General features: G+C 41.0%; 1 pseudogene; it reads left to right on the top strand.

Annotated features, from left to right (window-relative positions):
• Positions 1-7,808: 7,808 nt before the first annotated feature.
• Positions 7,809-20,543, top strand: part of LOC104941111 (uncharacterized) — a 40,282-nt pseudogene continuing 27,547 nt past the window's right edge.

The raw sequence follows: 20,543 nt of genomic DNA, 5'->3' as shown, positions 1-20,543 counted from the left end.
ACATACTCAATACTGTGGGGAATCCACACAAAGGGATTTTGCACAGGTTGTTGCCACAAAAGATCCAAGCGCCGCCCCACATAGACTGAGAGAAAGACATTTCACGAGCGCCACAGACAGCACTGAGGTTGCGAGGAGAAGGGTTTTTAAGCTGGAACACAGGAAAAGCCTGCTAGGCAGCCCAATATCATCTGAGTTGCCAAGCGTACAGTTTGAGCAGAAGCAGAGCAAATCTAAATGCAAGCAGGCACTATTTGAGTGTGAGCGACAGGGTTTGAGGGAAGAAGTACATATCTGAGGCTTGAATCAATAAAGTATGCTCTCAAACTAAAGAACCACGCCTCTTGAATAAAGATATGGAATGACCCCCATATGTATTCCTATGTGCATCAACACTACAGCAGTCACGTCCGTGCGGCTGCAGTGACAAAAAGCTTTCTCTCGCTTTCCTTCTCATACTGCCCTGTTACGTTTCCCTCTAATCTTCTGTGGTATTGTTTCTTCTGTTTTTCTCCCCGCCGTTTTTAAAAACATTGGTAGGCTTAGTAAAAGTTGAAATACACCACTCCTATGCGCTGCAGGAATGCCTCAGCTGGACTCGCGGCAGCGCACGCTTAGAGACGCGCGCAGAGCGTGCAGCTGGCGGTCCGCTCCGGGACTCAGTCTGCATTTCATCCAACTTTGCATTAACGCAAACAATTTCACAACAGACCCTGACAAACTCACAAACACACAAACAAATGATTAAAATGAGTGACTTACTTTTCTCGCCGCTCAAAACACTGCCTTCTTAAAGACTCTTCTTTGCAGATGAAAAAATCCTTCGATTTTGCTTCCCGATGCAGAGGATGTTTTGTTTGGAGATGCGGTCCAATTTATTCATTTTCAAGCTTTCTTTACTGAGCACCTCTCCACATAAACACATCTGACGGGACGCTCCTCTCCATTTCTAACAGCTTTTGTGAAGCCAACGTTTAAAAACTCCTCTTTGCTGAATCGTCTTTTTGCCATCCATGTACGATCGGATTAATCAACAGACAATAAACAGACGCCGTCAGAGCTGTTCAAATACAATCTTTTTTTTTTGTTTATTGTATTTTAGGAAATTAATTTCATATCCATGCTATATTGCATTATTATTTTCAAATAAAAAATAATACAATTACTAAAAAAAGTTATTTGCAGCAACGCATGCTTTGACGCTGGTGTGTGTGTGCAATGCATTTATGCGACCCATCAAAATGGGTCGGACCTGAGTTTTGGGAAAGGCTGATGTGCTAGGGATCAATGCAGTAATGAAGGCGGTCATCTTTACGCCTCGTTTGGTTGCTGCACTCTCTGATTGAATCGTGCCCTCTCATATATCACGTTCTTTCTAGGCACAAAGTACGTTTAAAGTGTGGCTTTTACCGAAGTGTACTGCTGTCTCTGTGCGTCGGATAAATCATGACCCCGTAGGATGTCGTCTGCTTCATCCCTCATGCAGTAGATCAGCGTGTTCACCTGGTTAGCTTCTGTGCTAAGATGGAGGTTGCTGGCCAGTCTGAATCTCTCAAACCTGCGTATCCATCGCTCCCAGTCCTGAGTCTTTGCAAAGTCGAATGCTTCAGGTGGTTGGATGGTGAACGTAGCACTCGGAGGAGCGCTAGCATTAGCCTGTAGCTGGGGAGGTTGTGGAGGCTGTGCAGCCAGTGCGGCTGCAGCTCCATCGTCGTCTAACATCTCGCCGCTTGCAGACGTTAACTTTCCACAGCTCTCTTTCCAACTTCAACCTAGCTCTTTACCGCTGCCCACGTTCTGACACTATGTCGTGGTAAGCGTAAAGTAATACAGACGGTTTAGAGCATGGTGGTTACTTTATTCAGGCTTGTACTCTCCATGTCATTTGGTGGTAGCATGACCAGTCGTGTCCACATCCGGTCTCCTACATCCTGTTGGCTCTATCACAATAAAAGCATAACAGCTAACACCACACCCGGTACAAACACACTGCCTGAGGAAGGCTATGTGCATTTTTTTTGGGGCCTCATTTATAACGTTGTGCGTAGGATTCACGTGGGAAGGTTGCTTACGTAGTAGAAATCCAAAAAATAGGTACAGAAATGTTCTGACATTTTCCGATTCACCAAACATTGCGTACCGGTGAGGAAAGTGCGTACAGCACTTCCTACGCCGGTTTCCCTTTATAAATCACAATCGACTCGAAATGCGGTGCAGCTTTTGCGGGCTTCGCGTAATGCCCATATTTGCCTATAAATAGTCAAAGAAACGCCCATTCATTCATTAATTTTGACTGACTTTATGAAGAAGATAGCAGGAAATGACGACAGAACAGCTAAAAAAGACATCTCAAACCGTGTCAGATTTTGGTTATTTTGGGGAGGTCGAGATAAATCATATTGTTTGGTGGATGCAGTTTGAACCAGAGTAGCAGCATGGAGGTCGGATCGTCACCAAAATAAATAAATAAGTGGCCCGAAAAAGGTTAATGACAAAATAAATACACATAGCCTAACCTTCCTCAGGCAGTGTGTTTGTACCGGGGACAGGAGACCCCCCTTGATGAAAAACTCTAAGAAATGATCGGGGAATCCCTCCGGAGTGGAGTCATGACAACTGGATCTGAATTATTTGTTTGTATTTGGTGGTTTGTGTCCCAGCTGTCGATCAGCTGTGCGCAGCGTCTCCACTGCAGCCTGTGCATCTCAAAAAACATTTCATAACATTAACACAACATAGCCTATCCAAGTTATGTGTTTGTGTGCACTTAGGAGTCTCAAACAGGCGTTTGTTAAATCATTTTAAGATAGCTTTTATCAATGTTTGAAAATGAATTCTTCATATATGATAAATGAGAGGTAACATTATATTGATGGTATTATTTCCACATATTTCTCTCCATTCTTCCTTCTGCCAAAGGTGTCGTAGTTTCTCGTCTCTCCCGTTTTTGTGCTTAGTGCGTACGCATAGGTTAGAGTTTGCGTGGAGGACCGCAAATTTTCCCGTAAAGTTAGTATTTTATAAATCGCAAACATTGCGTATAAACTATGCGTACGCCATTTTTTGAGCGTATATCCCTTTATAAATGAGGCCCCAGGGCTTAATGCAGACCAGTCAGATTCCTCAAACTAAACTTGAAAATCTATCTTTGGACAAGGCTTTGTGCACGAGGGGCATCGTCATTTTGAAACAGGAAAGGTACAAAAACACACTATATGGACACAGTTGAAAGCCTACTTTCTAAAATGCCAATGAATGCTGTATGCAGGGTATCTGCACATTTTTTAAGTACAAATGTAATTACTTTTAAGATCTTTTTAAGACCTCTAAAAGGAAAAATAATACCAATACAACAAAATTGATGAACTAGACAACAGTATAAACCGTTACTGAGTTTTATTGCATTTGAATAACGGGAAATATCCAGTGCACATTACCCAACATGACTGCCTTTGCAATAACAAAAAAATGATATGGCAGTAGACCAATGGAAACCATTGTCCCCCCTGCACACTCATTCATTCTGTCTCAGATAAAATGTAATACCTCCCCTCCTAAAATTCCAGACCTTTTTAGACCTTATTAGACCTTGAATATCAAACATTTAATTTAAGACTTTTAAGACTTTTTAAGGATCCGCGGGTCCCTGCTGTATGTCCACATACTTGTCCACATACTTTTGCCATACACTGAAACAATCACGTGTGAAGATTCAATGGGTAAATTTTGAACAAGCTGAAATGCCAAATAGCGTTCTAATGATGTTTACCATACAAATAGAAAATAACATATCCTGACAGAGATAGACGAGAAAAGTTGATCTGACCTTTCTGAATATTTGTAAAGGCAAGGAAGGAAGTCATTCTTCCTCCTTATACCTCTCCCTACCCCTGCCTATCGCGTTCCTTCACCTTATCATTCACCTTATCATTAGCTGTGGCCAGCCAAACATCAGACAAGGCAGGTTTCATTATGATTGGCACTTACTCCCCCCATCTCCCACTGTGTCTTTTCCTCACCTAACTAAGCCTGATCATTAGCTGTAGCCTGCCAGACATCACACAGATCCGGCTTCGTTAACACTGGAGATTGGCATTTGCTGTCGGTGGGGCATCGCTCCCTTTCTATTTAACTTTCTCGTTGTATTTGATTTTTTTTAACTACAGGCAGCGAAGCCCCAGCTCACAGCATTCACTGATGAATGGATTCTGACCGAAACGTGGTCCCATACAGATGTAGCCATTATAATTACAGTTTCCAGTGCTTTGCTAACTTGCTGAACTGTTGCTACATCATGGCTCCAGAAGACATTGATAAAAAAATAGTCTGATCTTTTCATCGGTTGAAGAATAATGAGTCGATAAAATGAGCCTGAAGAAGTTGTCCCTGTGTTCCGTAGTTCTGTTGCAGTTATTATTTATACACAATCATCCTGCAGCCATTTCACATATCAAGACTTTTTGGTGGAACTACAATCAGAGATTTCCAGTAATAAAACACAATATGTTTTGCAAACTTGCTATCCTATTACATTGTGCATTCTATTTCAATGATAGCTGGCTAGCTGATAATGTCTATTTCAGTCAACACAGAGCAGCTTAAGATTCCAAAATGGATTTTTTTTAATAACATTGGAACAAATGACAGTGTTAAAACTATGGGAGAATGTGAAGTCTTTGCTTCAAGTGATACACCTATACATCTAGCCCTTGTTTCTTGAAAATACTAACTTTATATCATTTTGGACAAAAGCTTTTGAAAAAGGAATGCAGTTTGATTTTTCTCCAGTCCTATTGTGCCTACTTCAGTACAGGTGGTTCGCTGTTTTTCTCTCTGATCTGCTCCAATGTCTCTTCCTTTTCTCTGATCTTTCCCTCTGTCTTTGGGCTCATTAATACATTTTAATTCTGCATGAACTTGGTTTCATCTTTCTGGTTTTTTTCTCCACCTGTCCATCCTTACCTTTCCAATAAATAGTTTCTTATCTTTTCATCACTGCCTCCACCATTTGTTCCCTTTCTCTATACCACTCCTTGTATCTATCTTTGTCATGCAGACAGTCTGCTGCCGGTGATAAGGCTGTTCAAAGAAGCTTTATCCTGCTAACACGTCTTTTGAGAAAAGCAACAACAGAAAATAGGAGAAAAGAAACAATGAAACTGTCCGAAGAACACAGCTTTAATGCAATGCTTTCTACATAATACGTGGTTAGGACATTACATTCTAAAGCTGCCATTCTGCAACCATTGTACAGTATGTGCATATCAAGCTAGATACCTGGAATTGTTTTCAATATAATGCACAATATTTTGGATGTCTCCAGTCCAAACATATAGTACACAACAACATTTAAATACATTAAAGCCTAATGTCTAACCTAGGGGTTAGGTGTAGGGGATTAGGGTTAAATAATATTCAATGAATTAATCATAAGAGTTGCACATTAGTTGAAAAAAAAAACATAAATTCCTTTCTGCTAACAAAAATGCAATGGATTATAATTAAAAACGGCTGATTATGAAAATTAAACAAATGTGAGTGAAACTGAAATACAATTACTAAAAGGCTTTACAATAACATTTTAGCCACAATTAAAAACCAGCTGTCAGAACCAGCAGGACTTGCTCATCAGAAATGATTGAAGTAGAGAGCAGGCGTAGAGGAAGGTGACAGACTGTGTGGGATTTTGTTTACACAATTAAACCCTGACAGGGAGCCTGCGAGGGAGAGGCCGGTCGATTTGGCACAAAGTGTCTAATTTGCTGCCGGGTGCAAATAAACAGCTTAAAAGCATATGAAGTTGCACTCTGTCGGATGGTTCTGCGTTATTTGTCGGCAAACTGTAATTACGCTGTCTGGACTTTATTGCTCCTTGCGTTTAGAGATGAAAATTGGCGTTAGAGGAGTGAAGGCAGAGAGGGCATGGAGTCAAAGGATGAATAGAGACAGAGTGAGAGAAATATTATCTTCCTGACCTCTCTTTACAACAATGAGACCTGAAATTATGTTGTGTATACGCATGAATATAACATTGTGTTCTTGTTATTAATGTATTGTTATCAGCATGAAAACAGCAAAAACAGCACAGCTAAAATTGATATGAACAAATTAAAATTAATTGAAAAAGAAAGTAGAAAACTTGCAATTTTAGAACTTAACTTTTAATGGCCAAATAGCTTTCTTACAACACTAAAACACAGGGCACTTAATGTAACGATAATTGTCATTCGTCTCTATGCTGATCAAAAAATGCACTAGTCTTTATTTTAGGAGTGACTTTAAACAAAAAGAAAAGTAGGGTCACATTTGAAGTTGAAATAAATCACATATATCCCTTCAGATGATCTTAGTCTTTGATAAGGGGACATTGATGTAAGAAATACAACTTTACTTTAAGTTTTATGCTGGTCCAATGGTTCAATTGGTTACCTAACAAAGGTAATTTTGCTGTGATCATCCATTTACACATCTTCGTCAGCTGAGACGCACTACACCTTCGGCAAGCCCGGAGCGAAAACTCTGCATGACTTTGCTAAATGCTAGGTCGATAGCAAACAAAACGTTCCTGCTAAATGACTTCTTCACCTCTCGTGAACTGGATTTTATGTTTCTGACGGAGACCTGGGTCCACACTGGCGAGTATACACCGTTCTCTGAACTTCTTCCTCCTGACTGTACATTCTTCAGCTCCCCCCGTGCTACCGGCCATGGTGGGGGCCTAGCATCAGTGTTTAGAGCTAGCCTCCAATGCTGATTGCTTCACCCTGTTACTAGCTATGCTAGCTTTGAGTTGCAGCTTTTTGAACTGAACCCGGCCTCGCCTATACTCTGCGCAGTCGTGTATCGTCCGCCAAAGTGCAATAAGGATTTCATAAGTGACTTTTCTGACTTTCTGTCCGGGATCATGGTGAAATATGATCGTGTTTTGATCTCCGGAGACTTCAATGTCCATGTGTGTTACGAGTCCAAACCTCTGGTTAGGGACTTTTTAAATCTCCTTGATTATTTTGGTCTCGTTCAGTCCGTGGCTGGCCCAACACACGAAAAAGGACACACTTTGGACTTAGTATTATCGTTTGGACTGTCTGTATCTGTGGATGAAATATGTGCAGCAACGCGTATCTCAGACCATTTACCGGTTCTGTTTACAACCTCGATCCCTTCCGCAGGAGTCGAATCACGTGCCCCTGCGCGTCGTCTGCGTTCAATTAACCCCTTGACTGCCTCACAGTTCTCTGATGTTTTTAATGCTTCTCCGATCTGTAAATTAGAGGTGAACTGTGTTTTTAGTGCTGATGAGCTTATCTCCATGTTTGACTCAACATGTACCCTAATACTGGATTCTGTTGCTCCTTTTACGCTTAGACGCACCAAAGTTCTCTCAGAGCCGTGGCTCAATGACTGTACTCGTGCTCTCAGACGTGCTTGCAGGCGTGCAGAGAGAAAATGGAAAAAGGATAAACTCCATGTCTCCTTAGAAATCCTTCGTGCTTGCCTCTCCGACTACCAGACAGCAGTCAAAGCAGCCAAAACGGAGCACATTTCTCTGTTAATCTCCAAAAACAGCCATAAACCTCAGGTTCTTTTTAATGTCCTTAACTCGATCATTAATCCTTGTGATGCTTCTCCAATTGTGCCATCGACTACTCTCTGTGATAAGTTTCTTACATTTTTTATTGAAAAAGTATCTGCTCTTAGGCTAGCCCACACTAGTGCTACCCCAGATCCTGCTCCTTTTCTGTGCCCTGCTGTCCTCGACCACTTTGAGCCTGTATCCCTCTCCCTCTCCTCTCTCTCGGTATGTAGTCATGCACCTGCAGCCGACAAACTGCACCTCAGACAGCATTCCCTCTCGCCTTCTCAGAGATGTTTTCGAATCAGTTGGAGCAAGTATTTTATTACTTATAAATACCTCTCTTAGCTCAGGATGTGTCCCAGCTGTCTTCAAACATGCCGTGGTTAAGCCACTACTTAAAAAGAAAAATCTCGACCCTTCCATTCTCGCAAATTTTAGGCCCATCTCCCAGCTACCTTTTTTATCTAAAGCCCTGGAGCGAGTAGTCTACGCCAAGCTGCAGTCTTTTTTAACCATGCATGGCATCCATGAAAAGTTTCAGTCTGGCTTCAAACCCATTCACAGCACTGAAACAGCCCTTTTAAGAGTTTTTAATGATCTGCTCCTAGCCGCCGACTCAGGTAGCCCAGCCAGCTGTCCTGGTGCTGTTGGACCTGACAGCTGCCTTCGAAACTGTGGACCATAGCATCCTGTTGTCGCGGCTCGAACAGTCCGCAGGCATCACAGGCTCTGCCCTTGCATGGTTCAGGTCCTACCTGACAGACCGTAGCTTCTCTGTGCAGTTAGGTGCCTTCTCCTCTTACTTGTGGGGTTCCCCAAGGCTCGATTCTGGGCCCCATCCTTTTTCTACTGTACATACTGCCCCTAGGTTCAATTCTCACAAAACACAACATCACCTTCCACTGCTACGCCGACTATGTACAGATCTATCTGCCACTCAATTCAAATGACAACTCATTACAGCTATTGATGAACTGCTTAGCAGAGATCAAATCCTGGCTGAGCCAACGTTTCCTCAACCTCAATGAGGGCAAGATTGAGGTTATCTTTTTTGGACCCCAACCTCCCAGGTTGATATTCTGGGCTCCCTCAAAAATAATATCCTCCCCTCTGTCACGAACCTTGGAGTGACCTTCAATAGCGCTTTTAAATTCGATAAGCAGGTCAGCAGCGTAGTCAAAACCTGCTTTTTTTAAATACGACTATTGGCCAAGACCAAGTCGTTTTCATCTTTTAAAGACCTGGAAAGGGTTATTAACATCTTTGTTATCTCGAGGTTGGACTACTGCAACGCTCTGTACGTGGGTATGGACCAGGCGTCAATGAAACACCTGCAGCTAGTGCAGAACGCAGCTGCACGTCTACTGACTGGCCACAAAAAGCGTGACCACATTACCCCAATTCTGGCCTCACTGCACTGGCTTCCAATTCGGTTCCGAATTGATTTTAAAATCCTTTTATTTGTTTTTAAAGCAATAAATGGGCTGGCTCCGGCCTATATAGCCGAACTCCTCCATCGCTACACCCCAGCCAGAGCTTTAAGATCTGCTGACCAGCTGCTGCTGGTAGTGCCCAAGACCAGGCTCAAAACCCGAGGGCACTGAGCCTTCGCAGCAGCTGGCCCTAGGCTCTGGAACACTCTGCCCCTCCATGTGAGGTCGGCCCAGACCCTAGGGGTTTTTAAATCTACTCTTAAGACACACTTCTTCTCCCTGGCCTTTTAGTCAGAGCGGAGCACGACTCCTGACTTTTTCCCTGGGTTTTTTATATATCTGTTGTAATTTATTGTCTTTTATTCTGATTGTAGTAATGTGTTTTTATTTTATTGTAGTATTTATTACATGTACAGCACTTTGGCCCGACCAAAAATCGCTTTTAAATGTGCTTTATAAATAAACCTTGATTTGATTTGATTTTGATTTACCTATTTTTGTTTACACTTTTTTTTTTGTGCTGCATGAAATATTTACAACATAACACGTGTTCTCACTTCATGTTACACCTCAGAACGTAGTGTTTAAATTATTAACCTCTTCTTTCATCTTTCCAACCTGTCGACTTTTAGTTGACCGCTTGTGTTTTAACCCAGATTCAATCTAGTTTCAGTTCTGTCCCTGCACTCAGATATTGCTGTCCAGTTGTTACAAAAATAGGTATTCATGTTTATAGTCTGGCCCTCTATGGTTGTATAAAGAAGAAAAAGCTCTGCTTGCTGTGGGAAGAGGCGATCCTCCCTTTGGTCATTAGAAATACATTATTCTGTGCACTCGGTCCATTTATAAATCCCCTGTCCTCCTGGCATACCCTGTCTCCCCTGTATAAATCATTGCATTGTTCGCCTTTTTCTTTTTCAAAATGTGATTCTTAGTTTCATCATCTTCCTCCTCTCATCTTGCTTCACCTTGTCAATTTCCTTTTCGGAACTCCATGGCCTACTTCTCCAAGCAAAACTATTTATTTTTCATTTGCTGCCATATACAGTATCTCTTTAGAGGCCTTTTAGAGTGCTAATCACCCTGGTGCGTTTTCCTGTCTCTTCAGTTGCCATTCATTCATTTGGTGTCAGTCGCTATTGTATAAGTTTAAAGAGGCCTGTCATGCTTTGTGTTCCTTTCATTTGATGTGACCTACAACGTAGATTTCTTTTGATAGAGATAATGGATTTCTTATTCACTGTGCTCTGAACACGGTGTTCCTTGGCAAGGGTAGTCGGCTGCAATTCAGTTTTTCAGAAGTTGAATCAATACAAATGATTTAGAAACATAGCTCTTACAAATAGCAAAAGAGCAAGGAAATGTGCAGATTAGCCTCACAGTACACAAAGTACAGTGTGCAAAAGTGTTTATGTACAAATATTTTTTAAAAGATCTGTGTCAATGCTGAATGGCCAGCAACATCTCACCATAACATAAAATACTATGTACGAACCTCCATGGGTTACCAATGGCAACAAGGCTTGAACCCACTGGGTAGACCCTGTTATTGAAAAAAAGTACAAAATCCGTAGATAGTCCTACCCACTGAAAAATAACTAATGTATTCTGCTTCTTTCTAATTATTATGCATAAAATGCTTGAGAAACATACTTTCTTTCCTTTACTAAAGCAGCAGTCCTCCTTTTGGTGGGCCAAACTACAAAATCAATCTGGTAAGCAAGCAACGACAAGTGGGACTCACACAATGGCTCTGTCCTCACCTTGTCATCGCTCAGCAGCAGAGCACTCTGTCCTCTGTGTCTTGAGCGGCTAAGTTTGTTTCATTCAGCTGCTCTGGGAGGAGCTCCCACTGCACCGCCAGCTGAGGAATATTATGTAGTTTGGCACCGCAGAGCTTGTCACACCAGTCAGAGCCCACAGTGGTGCAGATGGGTTAATTGGTTCTTGGCCCTATAGAAAACCTTCAGGCTGGAGAACAGTGGAAAAAAGACAGTGATGCAGCAAGGTCCTTTCTCTCTCTCACTTCCTTTCCGTCCCACAAAATACACACACACATGTTTTGTTTAAAAAAAGTGTATCAAACAAAGAAGGAAGTGCTAATACACGTTTAGGAAGAAACCTTTATTTTTTTTAAATCATGTAAAATCCATTAACTTATTGTAAGGATGTTAGCAGAGAAAACCCACTGTTCTCAAAATCTTCTATGTTCATATTCATATTATAGCCTGAGTCTTTTCCTACCTCATCATTCTCTTACTGATAGGCTACGTCTTAGCAAAAGCCACACAATTTACACAAAGGGTCCGGTTTGATACCTTTTGTATTTGTAGTGGTGAAATCAGAAGTATTCATTGCTGGTTCACAGAAAAAATATTTCAGACATTGTGTGAAAAGTGAGTTTCTATATATATATTCCCTTGAGCACATCTTTATCAATCTCACTGTTTTCTGTTCATTCTTATACAAACATATTAAAACAAGTTGCTATACCAATGCCATTCAGGCAACCTACTGCCACTGCTTCACAGCAATCCAGTGAATAATGACTAATCTGTACCATTATACCCAAGGAATTGTCAATGACTGCTTCTTTGTGATTGTTGTGCTAGGGATATTAAATAACTTAAAATCACAATGTATGTGATAAAAGTCAGAGAAATGAGACGAGATTTAGCTTGCTGCTGCAGTGCCTGGAGAGAAACCATATTTGTTAATTGGAAGATGCTACAGAAACACATCCATTAGAACAATTAACATGACCTTGGTTCCTAAATCTTCCTTTTTTTGTCTACACATATTTACAAATTACCTTTATTCATCTATTTGTTTAATAGGCACTACTTTATGAATTCTAAAACTGGGTTTGGTTGAAGAACAATTACCGGAGTAAATTGAAAAGCAAAACCAATGTAACTAAAATAAACTTTGACAAAACCTCTAAACCTAATCTGCCGGGGGATACAGAGTGTAAGCCACATGTTAATCCAAACAAAAACGTTTATTCCCCTGTACAAAGTGATATTGTAATGCGAGTGACTATTAATTGCAGTGCGGCAACCCACCGTGGCACGTGGTGACCGTCGCACAGTTGAGGTTACATTGTTGTGACAAAATGACTAAAGGGCTTTCAGAGTAATCCCTGAGGCGCAAAGCTCAGACTTCAGATTTTACAAAAAGCCGGTCCCTGCAGTAAGAGAGCTCTAACGGTGTGGTGAAGATGATGAAGGGTGTGAAATGTTTGGCATACCAATGGGAAGATGGAGGGTTTGGCATCATACCTAGAAAAGTGGATGAAGGATGGAGTTTGACATGCAGTTTGGAGAGGAGACGGAGACAATTGTGTTGCTGTGGGAAGGAGGGATTGCTTTGTTTTGCAGAGGGAGACAAGGAAATGCAGAAGAGAAACATATTATTTATCTTCCTAAAGTAGATATGCTGGTGTTGTTATGCTTCTACCTAAAATAAAAATTGTGGAAAAATCACTTGCTAGTAAAGACTGGCTTAATGAGTGTGATTACTCAATTAAAGCGAGACATTATTAAAGTATTTTAGGAGACTTTCTTGCTGTAAAATTACATCGTTTAAAGAGTCAGAATAGCACAAATGCCATCTATTCAGTATTTATTTTAAAATCTTTATGAGATTTTACAATTGATATTTAGTTAAAGAGCAACATGCTGTATGAATGTGGGATATATGCAAAGTTGAAATTTGGCCTCTTGGCTGTGACCTTCAAAGAATACATATTGGGGAAAGACTTTAATAACACTACTGGGTTATGACGATGAACTGAAGTATAAACATCAGGAGCAGCAGTAAGTGACTGCAGCAATTACAGCAGAGCTTTCAGGTGACCAGTCCATCAAAAAGCACTCAAACACACTGCTTTAATAAAAAAGCTGCTTACTTACATGAAAGTCTAATTGCCCCTTTTCACTACAGCAATATTGACTTTTCAAAGCTGGAAAAATCATAGCTGCATTCCATTTCGGTGAACCGGTTCCATGGCTTAGGTATTCTGTATACTCACTCATTGACATGGCTGAATGTTGGTATTTACGCCTGTGCTTTAGCCGCTTTTAGGAATCAAAGTGTCTGCTGTGAAAATGGTCTATCACCACTGGGAGGCCAACATGGTCAGATTTACTTACAAGATGTTCGAAAAGAAAGTGGGCAAATCCATTTTTTAGGAAACTCCAATCTTAGGTCCACTTCAAGATCCTCTTATTTATATGACTGAGGGGAGTATCACACTGAGACACATCACTGAAAAAGAGAAGCTTGCAAAACCATTGCCAGGGCATCAAATAGCGACATTTGTCACAGCACAAGGATTCCAATGCCCAAGGCACCCTTTAGCGTCTGAATAAGCCCCACCAGGCTTTCAAGTTACTACAAGGTCAACCCATCAGAGGTAATATGACATGCTAAGAGCAAGGAATCAGGAAGTGTTGTGACGTGGGATTAAGACTGCTCAGCTGTGGTTTGACGGGAAGATGGATAACTCAAAAGAAACACACACATTTCACCCAGAAGACTGCTGGTCGTGTCCAACCAAGATACACACGCACACACAATTTACAATTGTATTGGAAGTAATCGGAATAATCTGGTCTCTGATTTGATGGTAACAATTCTCATTTGTTGTTGAGGACATGGTTGGGGTCAGAGTCATTGTTTTTTGCAAACCTCAACATTTTATTTTGGAAGGTAGATTCATAACGTTTCACAAAGGGCTGACCTACAATCTTTGCAGAGATGGCAAAAGTACTCACATCCTATACTCAAGTAGAAGTACAGCCACTAGTGTTTAAAAATACCCTGGTAAAAGTACAGGTACTGACTAAACTTCTTTACTCAAGTAAAAGTAAAGATTTATGGACTTTCGATATGTACTTAAGTAAAAACTACCCATAACTACCATCTGTTTTAAAGAGGAACTGACCTCACTTTATATTAATAGAACAATAATGTCATTGTTAGCCAATGAATGTGTCGATGCTGAACAACGGCAAAATGACAACGTTTTCATTGGTCGCTCTCCTTTGGAGAAGGACAGGAAATGATACACGGATCGTGTTCAAATCAATTGGCACCAAATGATACTAAATAATAATGATCAGGCCACCAAACGTAGATTAAAACTAAAGTAAAGAGCCTGTTTTGAAAATGTAAGAAGTAGAAAGTACAGGTATTTGTGTTAAAAGTATAAGAAGTAAAAGTAAAAAGTCGTCAGAAAAATAAGTGGAGCACTGATACCAGAAAAATGTACTTAAGTACAGTAACAAAGTATTTGTACTCCACTACTTCCCATCTCTGAATCTTTGAGCACATTTTCAATTCTACGTGTTCTATACATACACATGAATAAGCACAGATACTCTTCTTTTTTTCTCTCAACATGAAATTCCCCTCTTTTGTGACACAAGGCTGAACCTTTATTGACTGAGTTGCTGTGTGTGTGTGTGAGTGACAGAGTGAGATTTCAGAACAGTGTGTATGTGTGTGCATGCCTCACACCTTTGCAGACACAATGCCTCAAGTTGTAATGTATATTTCATGCTTTGTTGGCCCTCGCTGCACGTCGAGCCTCGGCAGCCATCAAACATTCATACTGCAGTAGCGCATTTACATATCAAGGGACCCTGCTCAGCCAAATCTAGTTGGAGTGGGTACCTCTCCTCCATTCCGTTATCTCTCTCTCCGCATGTTTCATGTCTTAGTCTGGCTTTTCAGTTCTCTGCCCTACCCCCCCACACCCACCATTTTGTTCTAATCCTCTTTGTTAAAAGCCTCTTTGTCTTTTTTGTGTTCATTATTCATTCCCTTTCAGATTGCTGTAAAACTTTAAAGTGAGCAAAGCAAAGAACTGCACAAATGGACTTCAGAATCCTCCCTGCACAAACCTCAATCCAAAATGTGCTTAATTAGGTTGAGCATGCGGTTGGAATTGTCAAAATAAACTTAAAACCAATAACATGGACTGTAGCAGACTTGAAGGTATATTAGTTTTGAGGTTTCATGTCAAGCTGAGAAGGCTGTTTGAAGCCCAACATTTGAAATGTAATCTTGGTTTCAATAACGCCACTAGCTTGGCATTTTGGATCCAACACGCTCACTGGTCCAGCACAGATAAGTAAGGGATTACCTGACAAAGGGTCATCACACTCATGGGGGTATTTACAGCTGACACAGACACATTGAACCCAACATGTATTGGGAAGTAGTTTGTAAAACATGACCTGATTTCAGCACCAAAACAATGAGTATCTTAAGGTTTAGCCAAGTCACAACATGAGCATGTGAATGCATTTTGAATCAAACATTACATACTGCTTTGTCTTTTTGCCCCGTATAGAATTACATCTATGTAATGCAATTATAGAACAGTCTTTCCTGGGCTCCTCACTGCATCGGCTTTACTTCCTGTCAACACATTTTCATTCAATGTTAAGTTGAAAACATCTTAATTTTTTTATCCATTAAGTTTCCAAATAATCTTCTCCTTTTATCCACTGCCTTCACGCTGTTTCTGTGTTGTACTCCCCTCACTCCCTTACTCACCTTCTCACCATTCCATCTCCGATCTTTCAAACCTACATCTTCCTGTCTTTTATTTTCTCTCCCCCTCTGTGTCTGACTACTTTCCAGTGTCCTGCCTTTTACACGCTGTCAGCAGCTTGTACATTTAAAAGCCACCAACACACAACTGATACACTGTCATCAATGCTTATATCTGTGTAACAGTATATCACTTTCTCTATCTCTGCAGCTGTGGGTGTCTTGTGGTTGCATAGAGGACATCACCTGCTCCAGGGTAGGACACACTGATAGGAAGTGTTTTTTTTTCTTCTACAAGTTCCCCGGTGGCACCAGACTGTGCCGGGTGAGTCTCAATAAACTCTGCTGTAAAACACCCACTGTCTGTATAATACCAACCAGCATCCAAAGCAATAATGGAGGTGAAGCTTATATTTCTATGAAGCTATTCTACATTCTATTCTCAAGATTTTGGTCTTTAGTATTGTAAATAGTTTCACATACAGTATGAATCACACATGGTACTTGGCAATGCTATGTTTAACATGTGGTCATGCCAATAAAGCTCCTTTGTATTGCATTGTACAGTAACATACAGATCCATTCTTCTTCCTGCAAACCACAGGAAACACACTCGTAACACAGTCTGTAGAAAACCAGATGTGGTGTGACATTAGCCATGACATTCTTGTTTCAGCACATCCCTTCTCCGGTCATAATACACCTACAGTGAGTATCTCCTTGGGTTAAAAGCTACTCTCATCCAGAACATCACGTTTAGTCTGAAGCAGACACGCTTCTAGGCAAAAAGCTAACACAAGCGTAGATTTCCAGTGTTAGATAAACACAGAGGGCTTGACAAACAGTAGCAAGCTGAGTGACCAACTGGGAGGTTGATATGTTATGTGCTACAGAGGCACGGACGCAGCAGTGTTGAGACGCAGCATCTCAGTCATTGCCTATCAAGGCCAAATAGAGGTGATAAGGGAATTATTCAGGGTTGCTGTCTGCAAACAGCGTGTGTTGTGGTGAGAACTGAGCTTGGAAGAAAGCAGAGGAAAAGGAACAGTATTTGGGATGTAACAATGGTTATATAATGAAACCTTGCAAAAACAGAATAGATGTATTTTGATTTGGTTTCTGATTGTGTTTGCTAAATCAACACTGCAAAGTCCTCACAATAAAGTAATACCAAGAACACATTTGGAAGTTTCTTTGAATAAAGTTGAGGCAACTTCAGCTTGTGAAATATTTAGCAGGTGGGTTATTCCCTCAAGTGTCTGTCACAGGAAACCTCTCCAAAACCTGTCTTCCCTCCGCTCTATTCACCAGCTGCTCTTAAGCTTCTCAGCATGTCCTGCTTCTCTCTCCCCCCTTTCATACATTTCACATGTTCCCTCCAGTACACACTAATCCCTTCTACCAACACTTAAGTGTGCATGTGTGTTTGTCAGACTCAATACGTGTCCCACTCGAGGAGGATTTCATGTGAATGCTGAGTGTGTGTTTCAAAGGGAGGAATGAGAAAGTCACTTTTGCTAAGCCAGTTTTACCTCAAGCACACGGAAATCATGCATATAAATGTCTTATACTATGTGTACCAAGTTAATAATACACAGCCTTTCTACCCATTTACTTTGTGTGGTATATGGAAGAAGAAGGGTTGGTAGGAGGGAAATTGGATCATATTCAAAGTTATATTTCAGTGACAATTGGTATACCTGTGTTGAACATGAAAGCATTGGAGTAGCAGTCTAAAGGTTTGTCCTCCATTACTCTTTGAAATATATAATTCAATGTTGCTAATATTGTCAAGTGGGAGAGTGGTGGCAATTTTTTTCTGTGATTCCTGTGTAAGCCTTCCTGGTTACAGAAAGGGTTGTTCTCTACTGTGACAGAAAACACAACATGACATGGACGTTGTTGTGCATGACGTACATTTTTGTGAAAAACGCCAAACATCTGTCAGGTTACACCAATATCATCAGATTTTCTATTATGATTCCAGCATCAGATTAACTCCCCAGATACCAGCGTCTCGCCAATTCAAAGAAAGAGTTTACCTGCTGAAATGAAAGGGAACTATTTCAATTCAAATACATTGGTTCATTCAAGTTGTGAAATTGGAAAAAAATACCTCTGATTATTTGTTCTCATATTCCATCTCTTCTTTTCACACAGTGAGCTCTACGTCTCTACCTGTTGCTCGACTTGGGCTTGATATATCTCTTTCAGTAGTTATCCTAAAGTATGGAGCTATTACAGATTTGACGAATGAAATACTGCAGCTCTTGGTTATGACACTTCAGCTTTTGTAATTTAGAGAAGTCTTATGGCTTAATCTCATGGTTATAATTTGCATTCACAGCTAAAACTACTTAACGATACATTCATGATACAGCTCTCTGGTGGTTGTCAAAGAGCTTTTGATTTAATAGCAGAAAAGCTTTCAACAGCTCCTTTGCTTCCGAGAGCTCAGTGAGAAGCTCTTCAAGGGCTCTGGTGTTAACTGATCTGCAGCACTCTGATTTCCTCGTTTCTTTTCAAGCTGAGAACTGGAATATTAAATAACCTGAAGTGTCCTGGGAGACTAAATAATGAATTCAGCTGTAAAGACGAGATATGGACAGTGATGCACAACTGTTTTGTTTCGACTGTAAATTCTCATTTGAAAGTTCTCTGTTTGTCGTTCCTCAAACATAATCTGGACAACTAACCATTTGACTTTTATGTATGTTTTACACTCAGTTTCATTATTTGACGTTTTTCTTGAGAGATTATGTGAGTGACTGTAAGTACTTCAATATCTAGGAGTTTTATGGCTATGGCATATAATAAAGTTTTGTCATTACAATGGGTAACATGGCTGCAAACAATGATTGTCAATAGCACTTTCAAAAATTAGATTTAGTGTTTTCCACCTGCATGCTGCTCCTAAACATAAGCAGTATATTTTGTTGAGTTAGTATTTAAAAAATTTTAGTTTGCCATCCAGCTCTTAGTTCTACTTTCTTCTGTCTTCTTTCTTTTACTGCCATGTACTAACTTTCACTTGACCTCCACCGCCTACCTGCACAGCTGTTCCCAGTTTTCCCATCAGCCCTGTGGTATAAACACAAGCCCACTTCCATTCATTTCCTGCCAGATTGCCTGTGGTGCTTCTGCCTGAGCGGTACGACTTCTCCAACATTAAACAACTCCACTGGCTAATCTGAATATATTTTCCCCAAAAAATTGCGGTGTTGTGGCAACATTTTGAAGGACAAAAGAGAGAGAGAAAGAGCGTGCATTATTTAGTGCAAAGTCACATCAATTTCATTATAAACAAAATGAGTCTGAAATACACAAAAAAACAACAGCAGGTGACGGTGAAAGTCAGTGTAATCAGTGTTGATTGGGGTGCATGTGGGGACCATGCTGTGACGGGCTGTGAATTGTGAACACAACATTTTGCTGCAAGTAAAACACAGAGGAAGCTGGAAAGAGGACAGAGAGGACTGTGTGTCCCATGGCGCACATTTACAGCTCTGCTTGGAGGGCATCAATTTGCGACCAACCTTCTGCTGTTTCTCTCCGAATGTTATGATCAATATCATTTTGTCTTGCCAGTTTTCACCCTGGACATATACAAAATGAGAAGGTTTTTGGGTTCATGTATTGGACAGAAAAATAGCAGCGGTAAAAGCTCATGTGGATGTAGACATGATATAAAATTATAAAAAACACGTGTGCTATCGACAAGGTGAAGCTAATTTATATTGATATCAATCAATTCCATTCCTGAGAGGTTAATTAAATTGAGAGGCATGTAATAACCTCAACATTGAAAAACACTACAATGGATTGCCTAAACCAGGGGTGGGGAACCTGTGGCCCCCGGGCCGTAGACGGCCCGCGAGACAATTTGGTACGGCCCTCGAGGTAATTTATAAACACACGCAAAAAAGAAAAAAATTAAAGAAATCTAGACCGTAAAAGAATTAAACAAGTGAGTGCCTGTTTTTCCTGGCCAATGTCAGGGTCCTTGAACACAACTCGAGCCTAAGGTGTCATCACGTGGTATATGTCTCGTCTGACAGGGGTGTAGTGCTGACGGAGAGCACCAGAACGTCGCTCCGGCACTTCCAGAAATTGCAGTACCCATGAGGAGCCCTACACATGCCGCAGTTTTTTCGTGGCTGTGTCTTTAGTTGAAAGCCCAGTGGCGATCTGTTCATCTGTCATACTGATCATACAGTCAATAACTTTGTTGTTATTAGCATCTGGTTAGCTAGCTATGCTAACGAATATAAGAAGCTTTTTATCCAACCAGTCAGGTAAAAGCACATCTTTGTATGATCATTATAGTTATAAAAAATAAGAGAATAAAGTAAACAGGTATAAAATACTATATGACAGTACAAAAAAGTTGTTATTAATAAACAAGAATACAGTTTGAAAGGGGAGTGATTTGTAAAATATCCATAAAGAAAAAGAAATCTGCTTACAGTTCTGTTTCATAATGGATGTTGAGAGATGTATCCATAGATCTCCTAATGTTGCTCTCTAAGTGCACCAGATTGATGCTTTTAACTTCAACATTTAAAAAATAATCTTCCCGGGGGATTTTTTTTTTTTTTTTTAAATAATCTTCCCGGGGGGGGCCTCTCTGAAGAACCAGCACCTTACCGTGGTAGAGAGGTTTGTGTGCCCTGATGAACCTGGGGGCTGTGTTGTCTGGAACCTTGTGTTCCTGGTAGGGTCTCCCATGGCAAATTGGTCTCAGGCAAGGGGCCAGACTAAGATTGGTTCACAAGACCTCATGAAAGACGACACACGAAGTGAGGATACCCGGCCCGGAGAAAGCCCGGGGTCCCCTTCTGGAGCCAGGCCCAGAAGGAGGACTCGTCGGCGAGCGTCTGGTGGCCGGGCTTGCCACGGAGCCCGGCCGGGCACAGCCCGAAAAGGCAACGTGGGCAACACCTCCGCTTCTCCATCCCGCGGGCCCACCA

Source organism: Notothenia coriiceps, unplaced genomic scaffold, assembly GCF_000735185.1.
Source record: "Notothenia coriiceps isolate Sejong01 unplaced genomic scaffold, NC01 NC01_scaffold00003144, whole genome shotgun sequence".
Lineage (NCBI taxonomy): Eukaryota > Metazoa > Chordata > Actinopteri > Perciformes > Nototheniidae > Notothenia > Notothenia coriiceps.
This window is presented reverse-complemented; position numbering and strand designations above follow the sequence as displayed.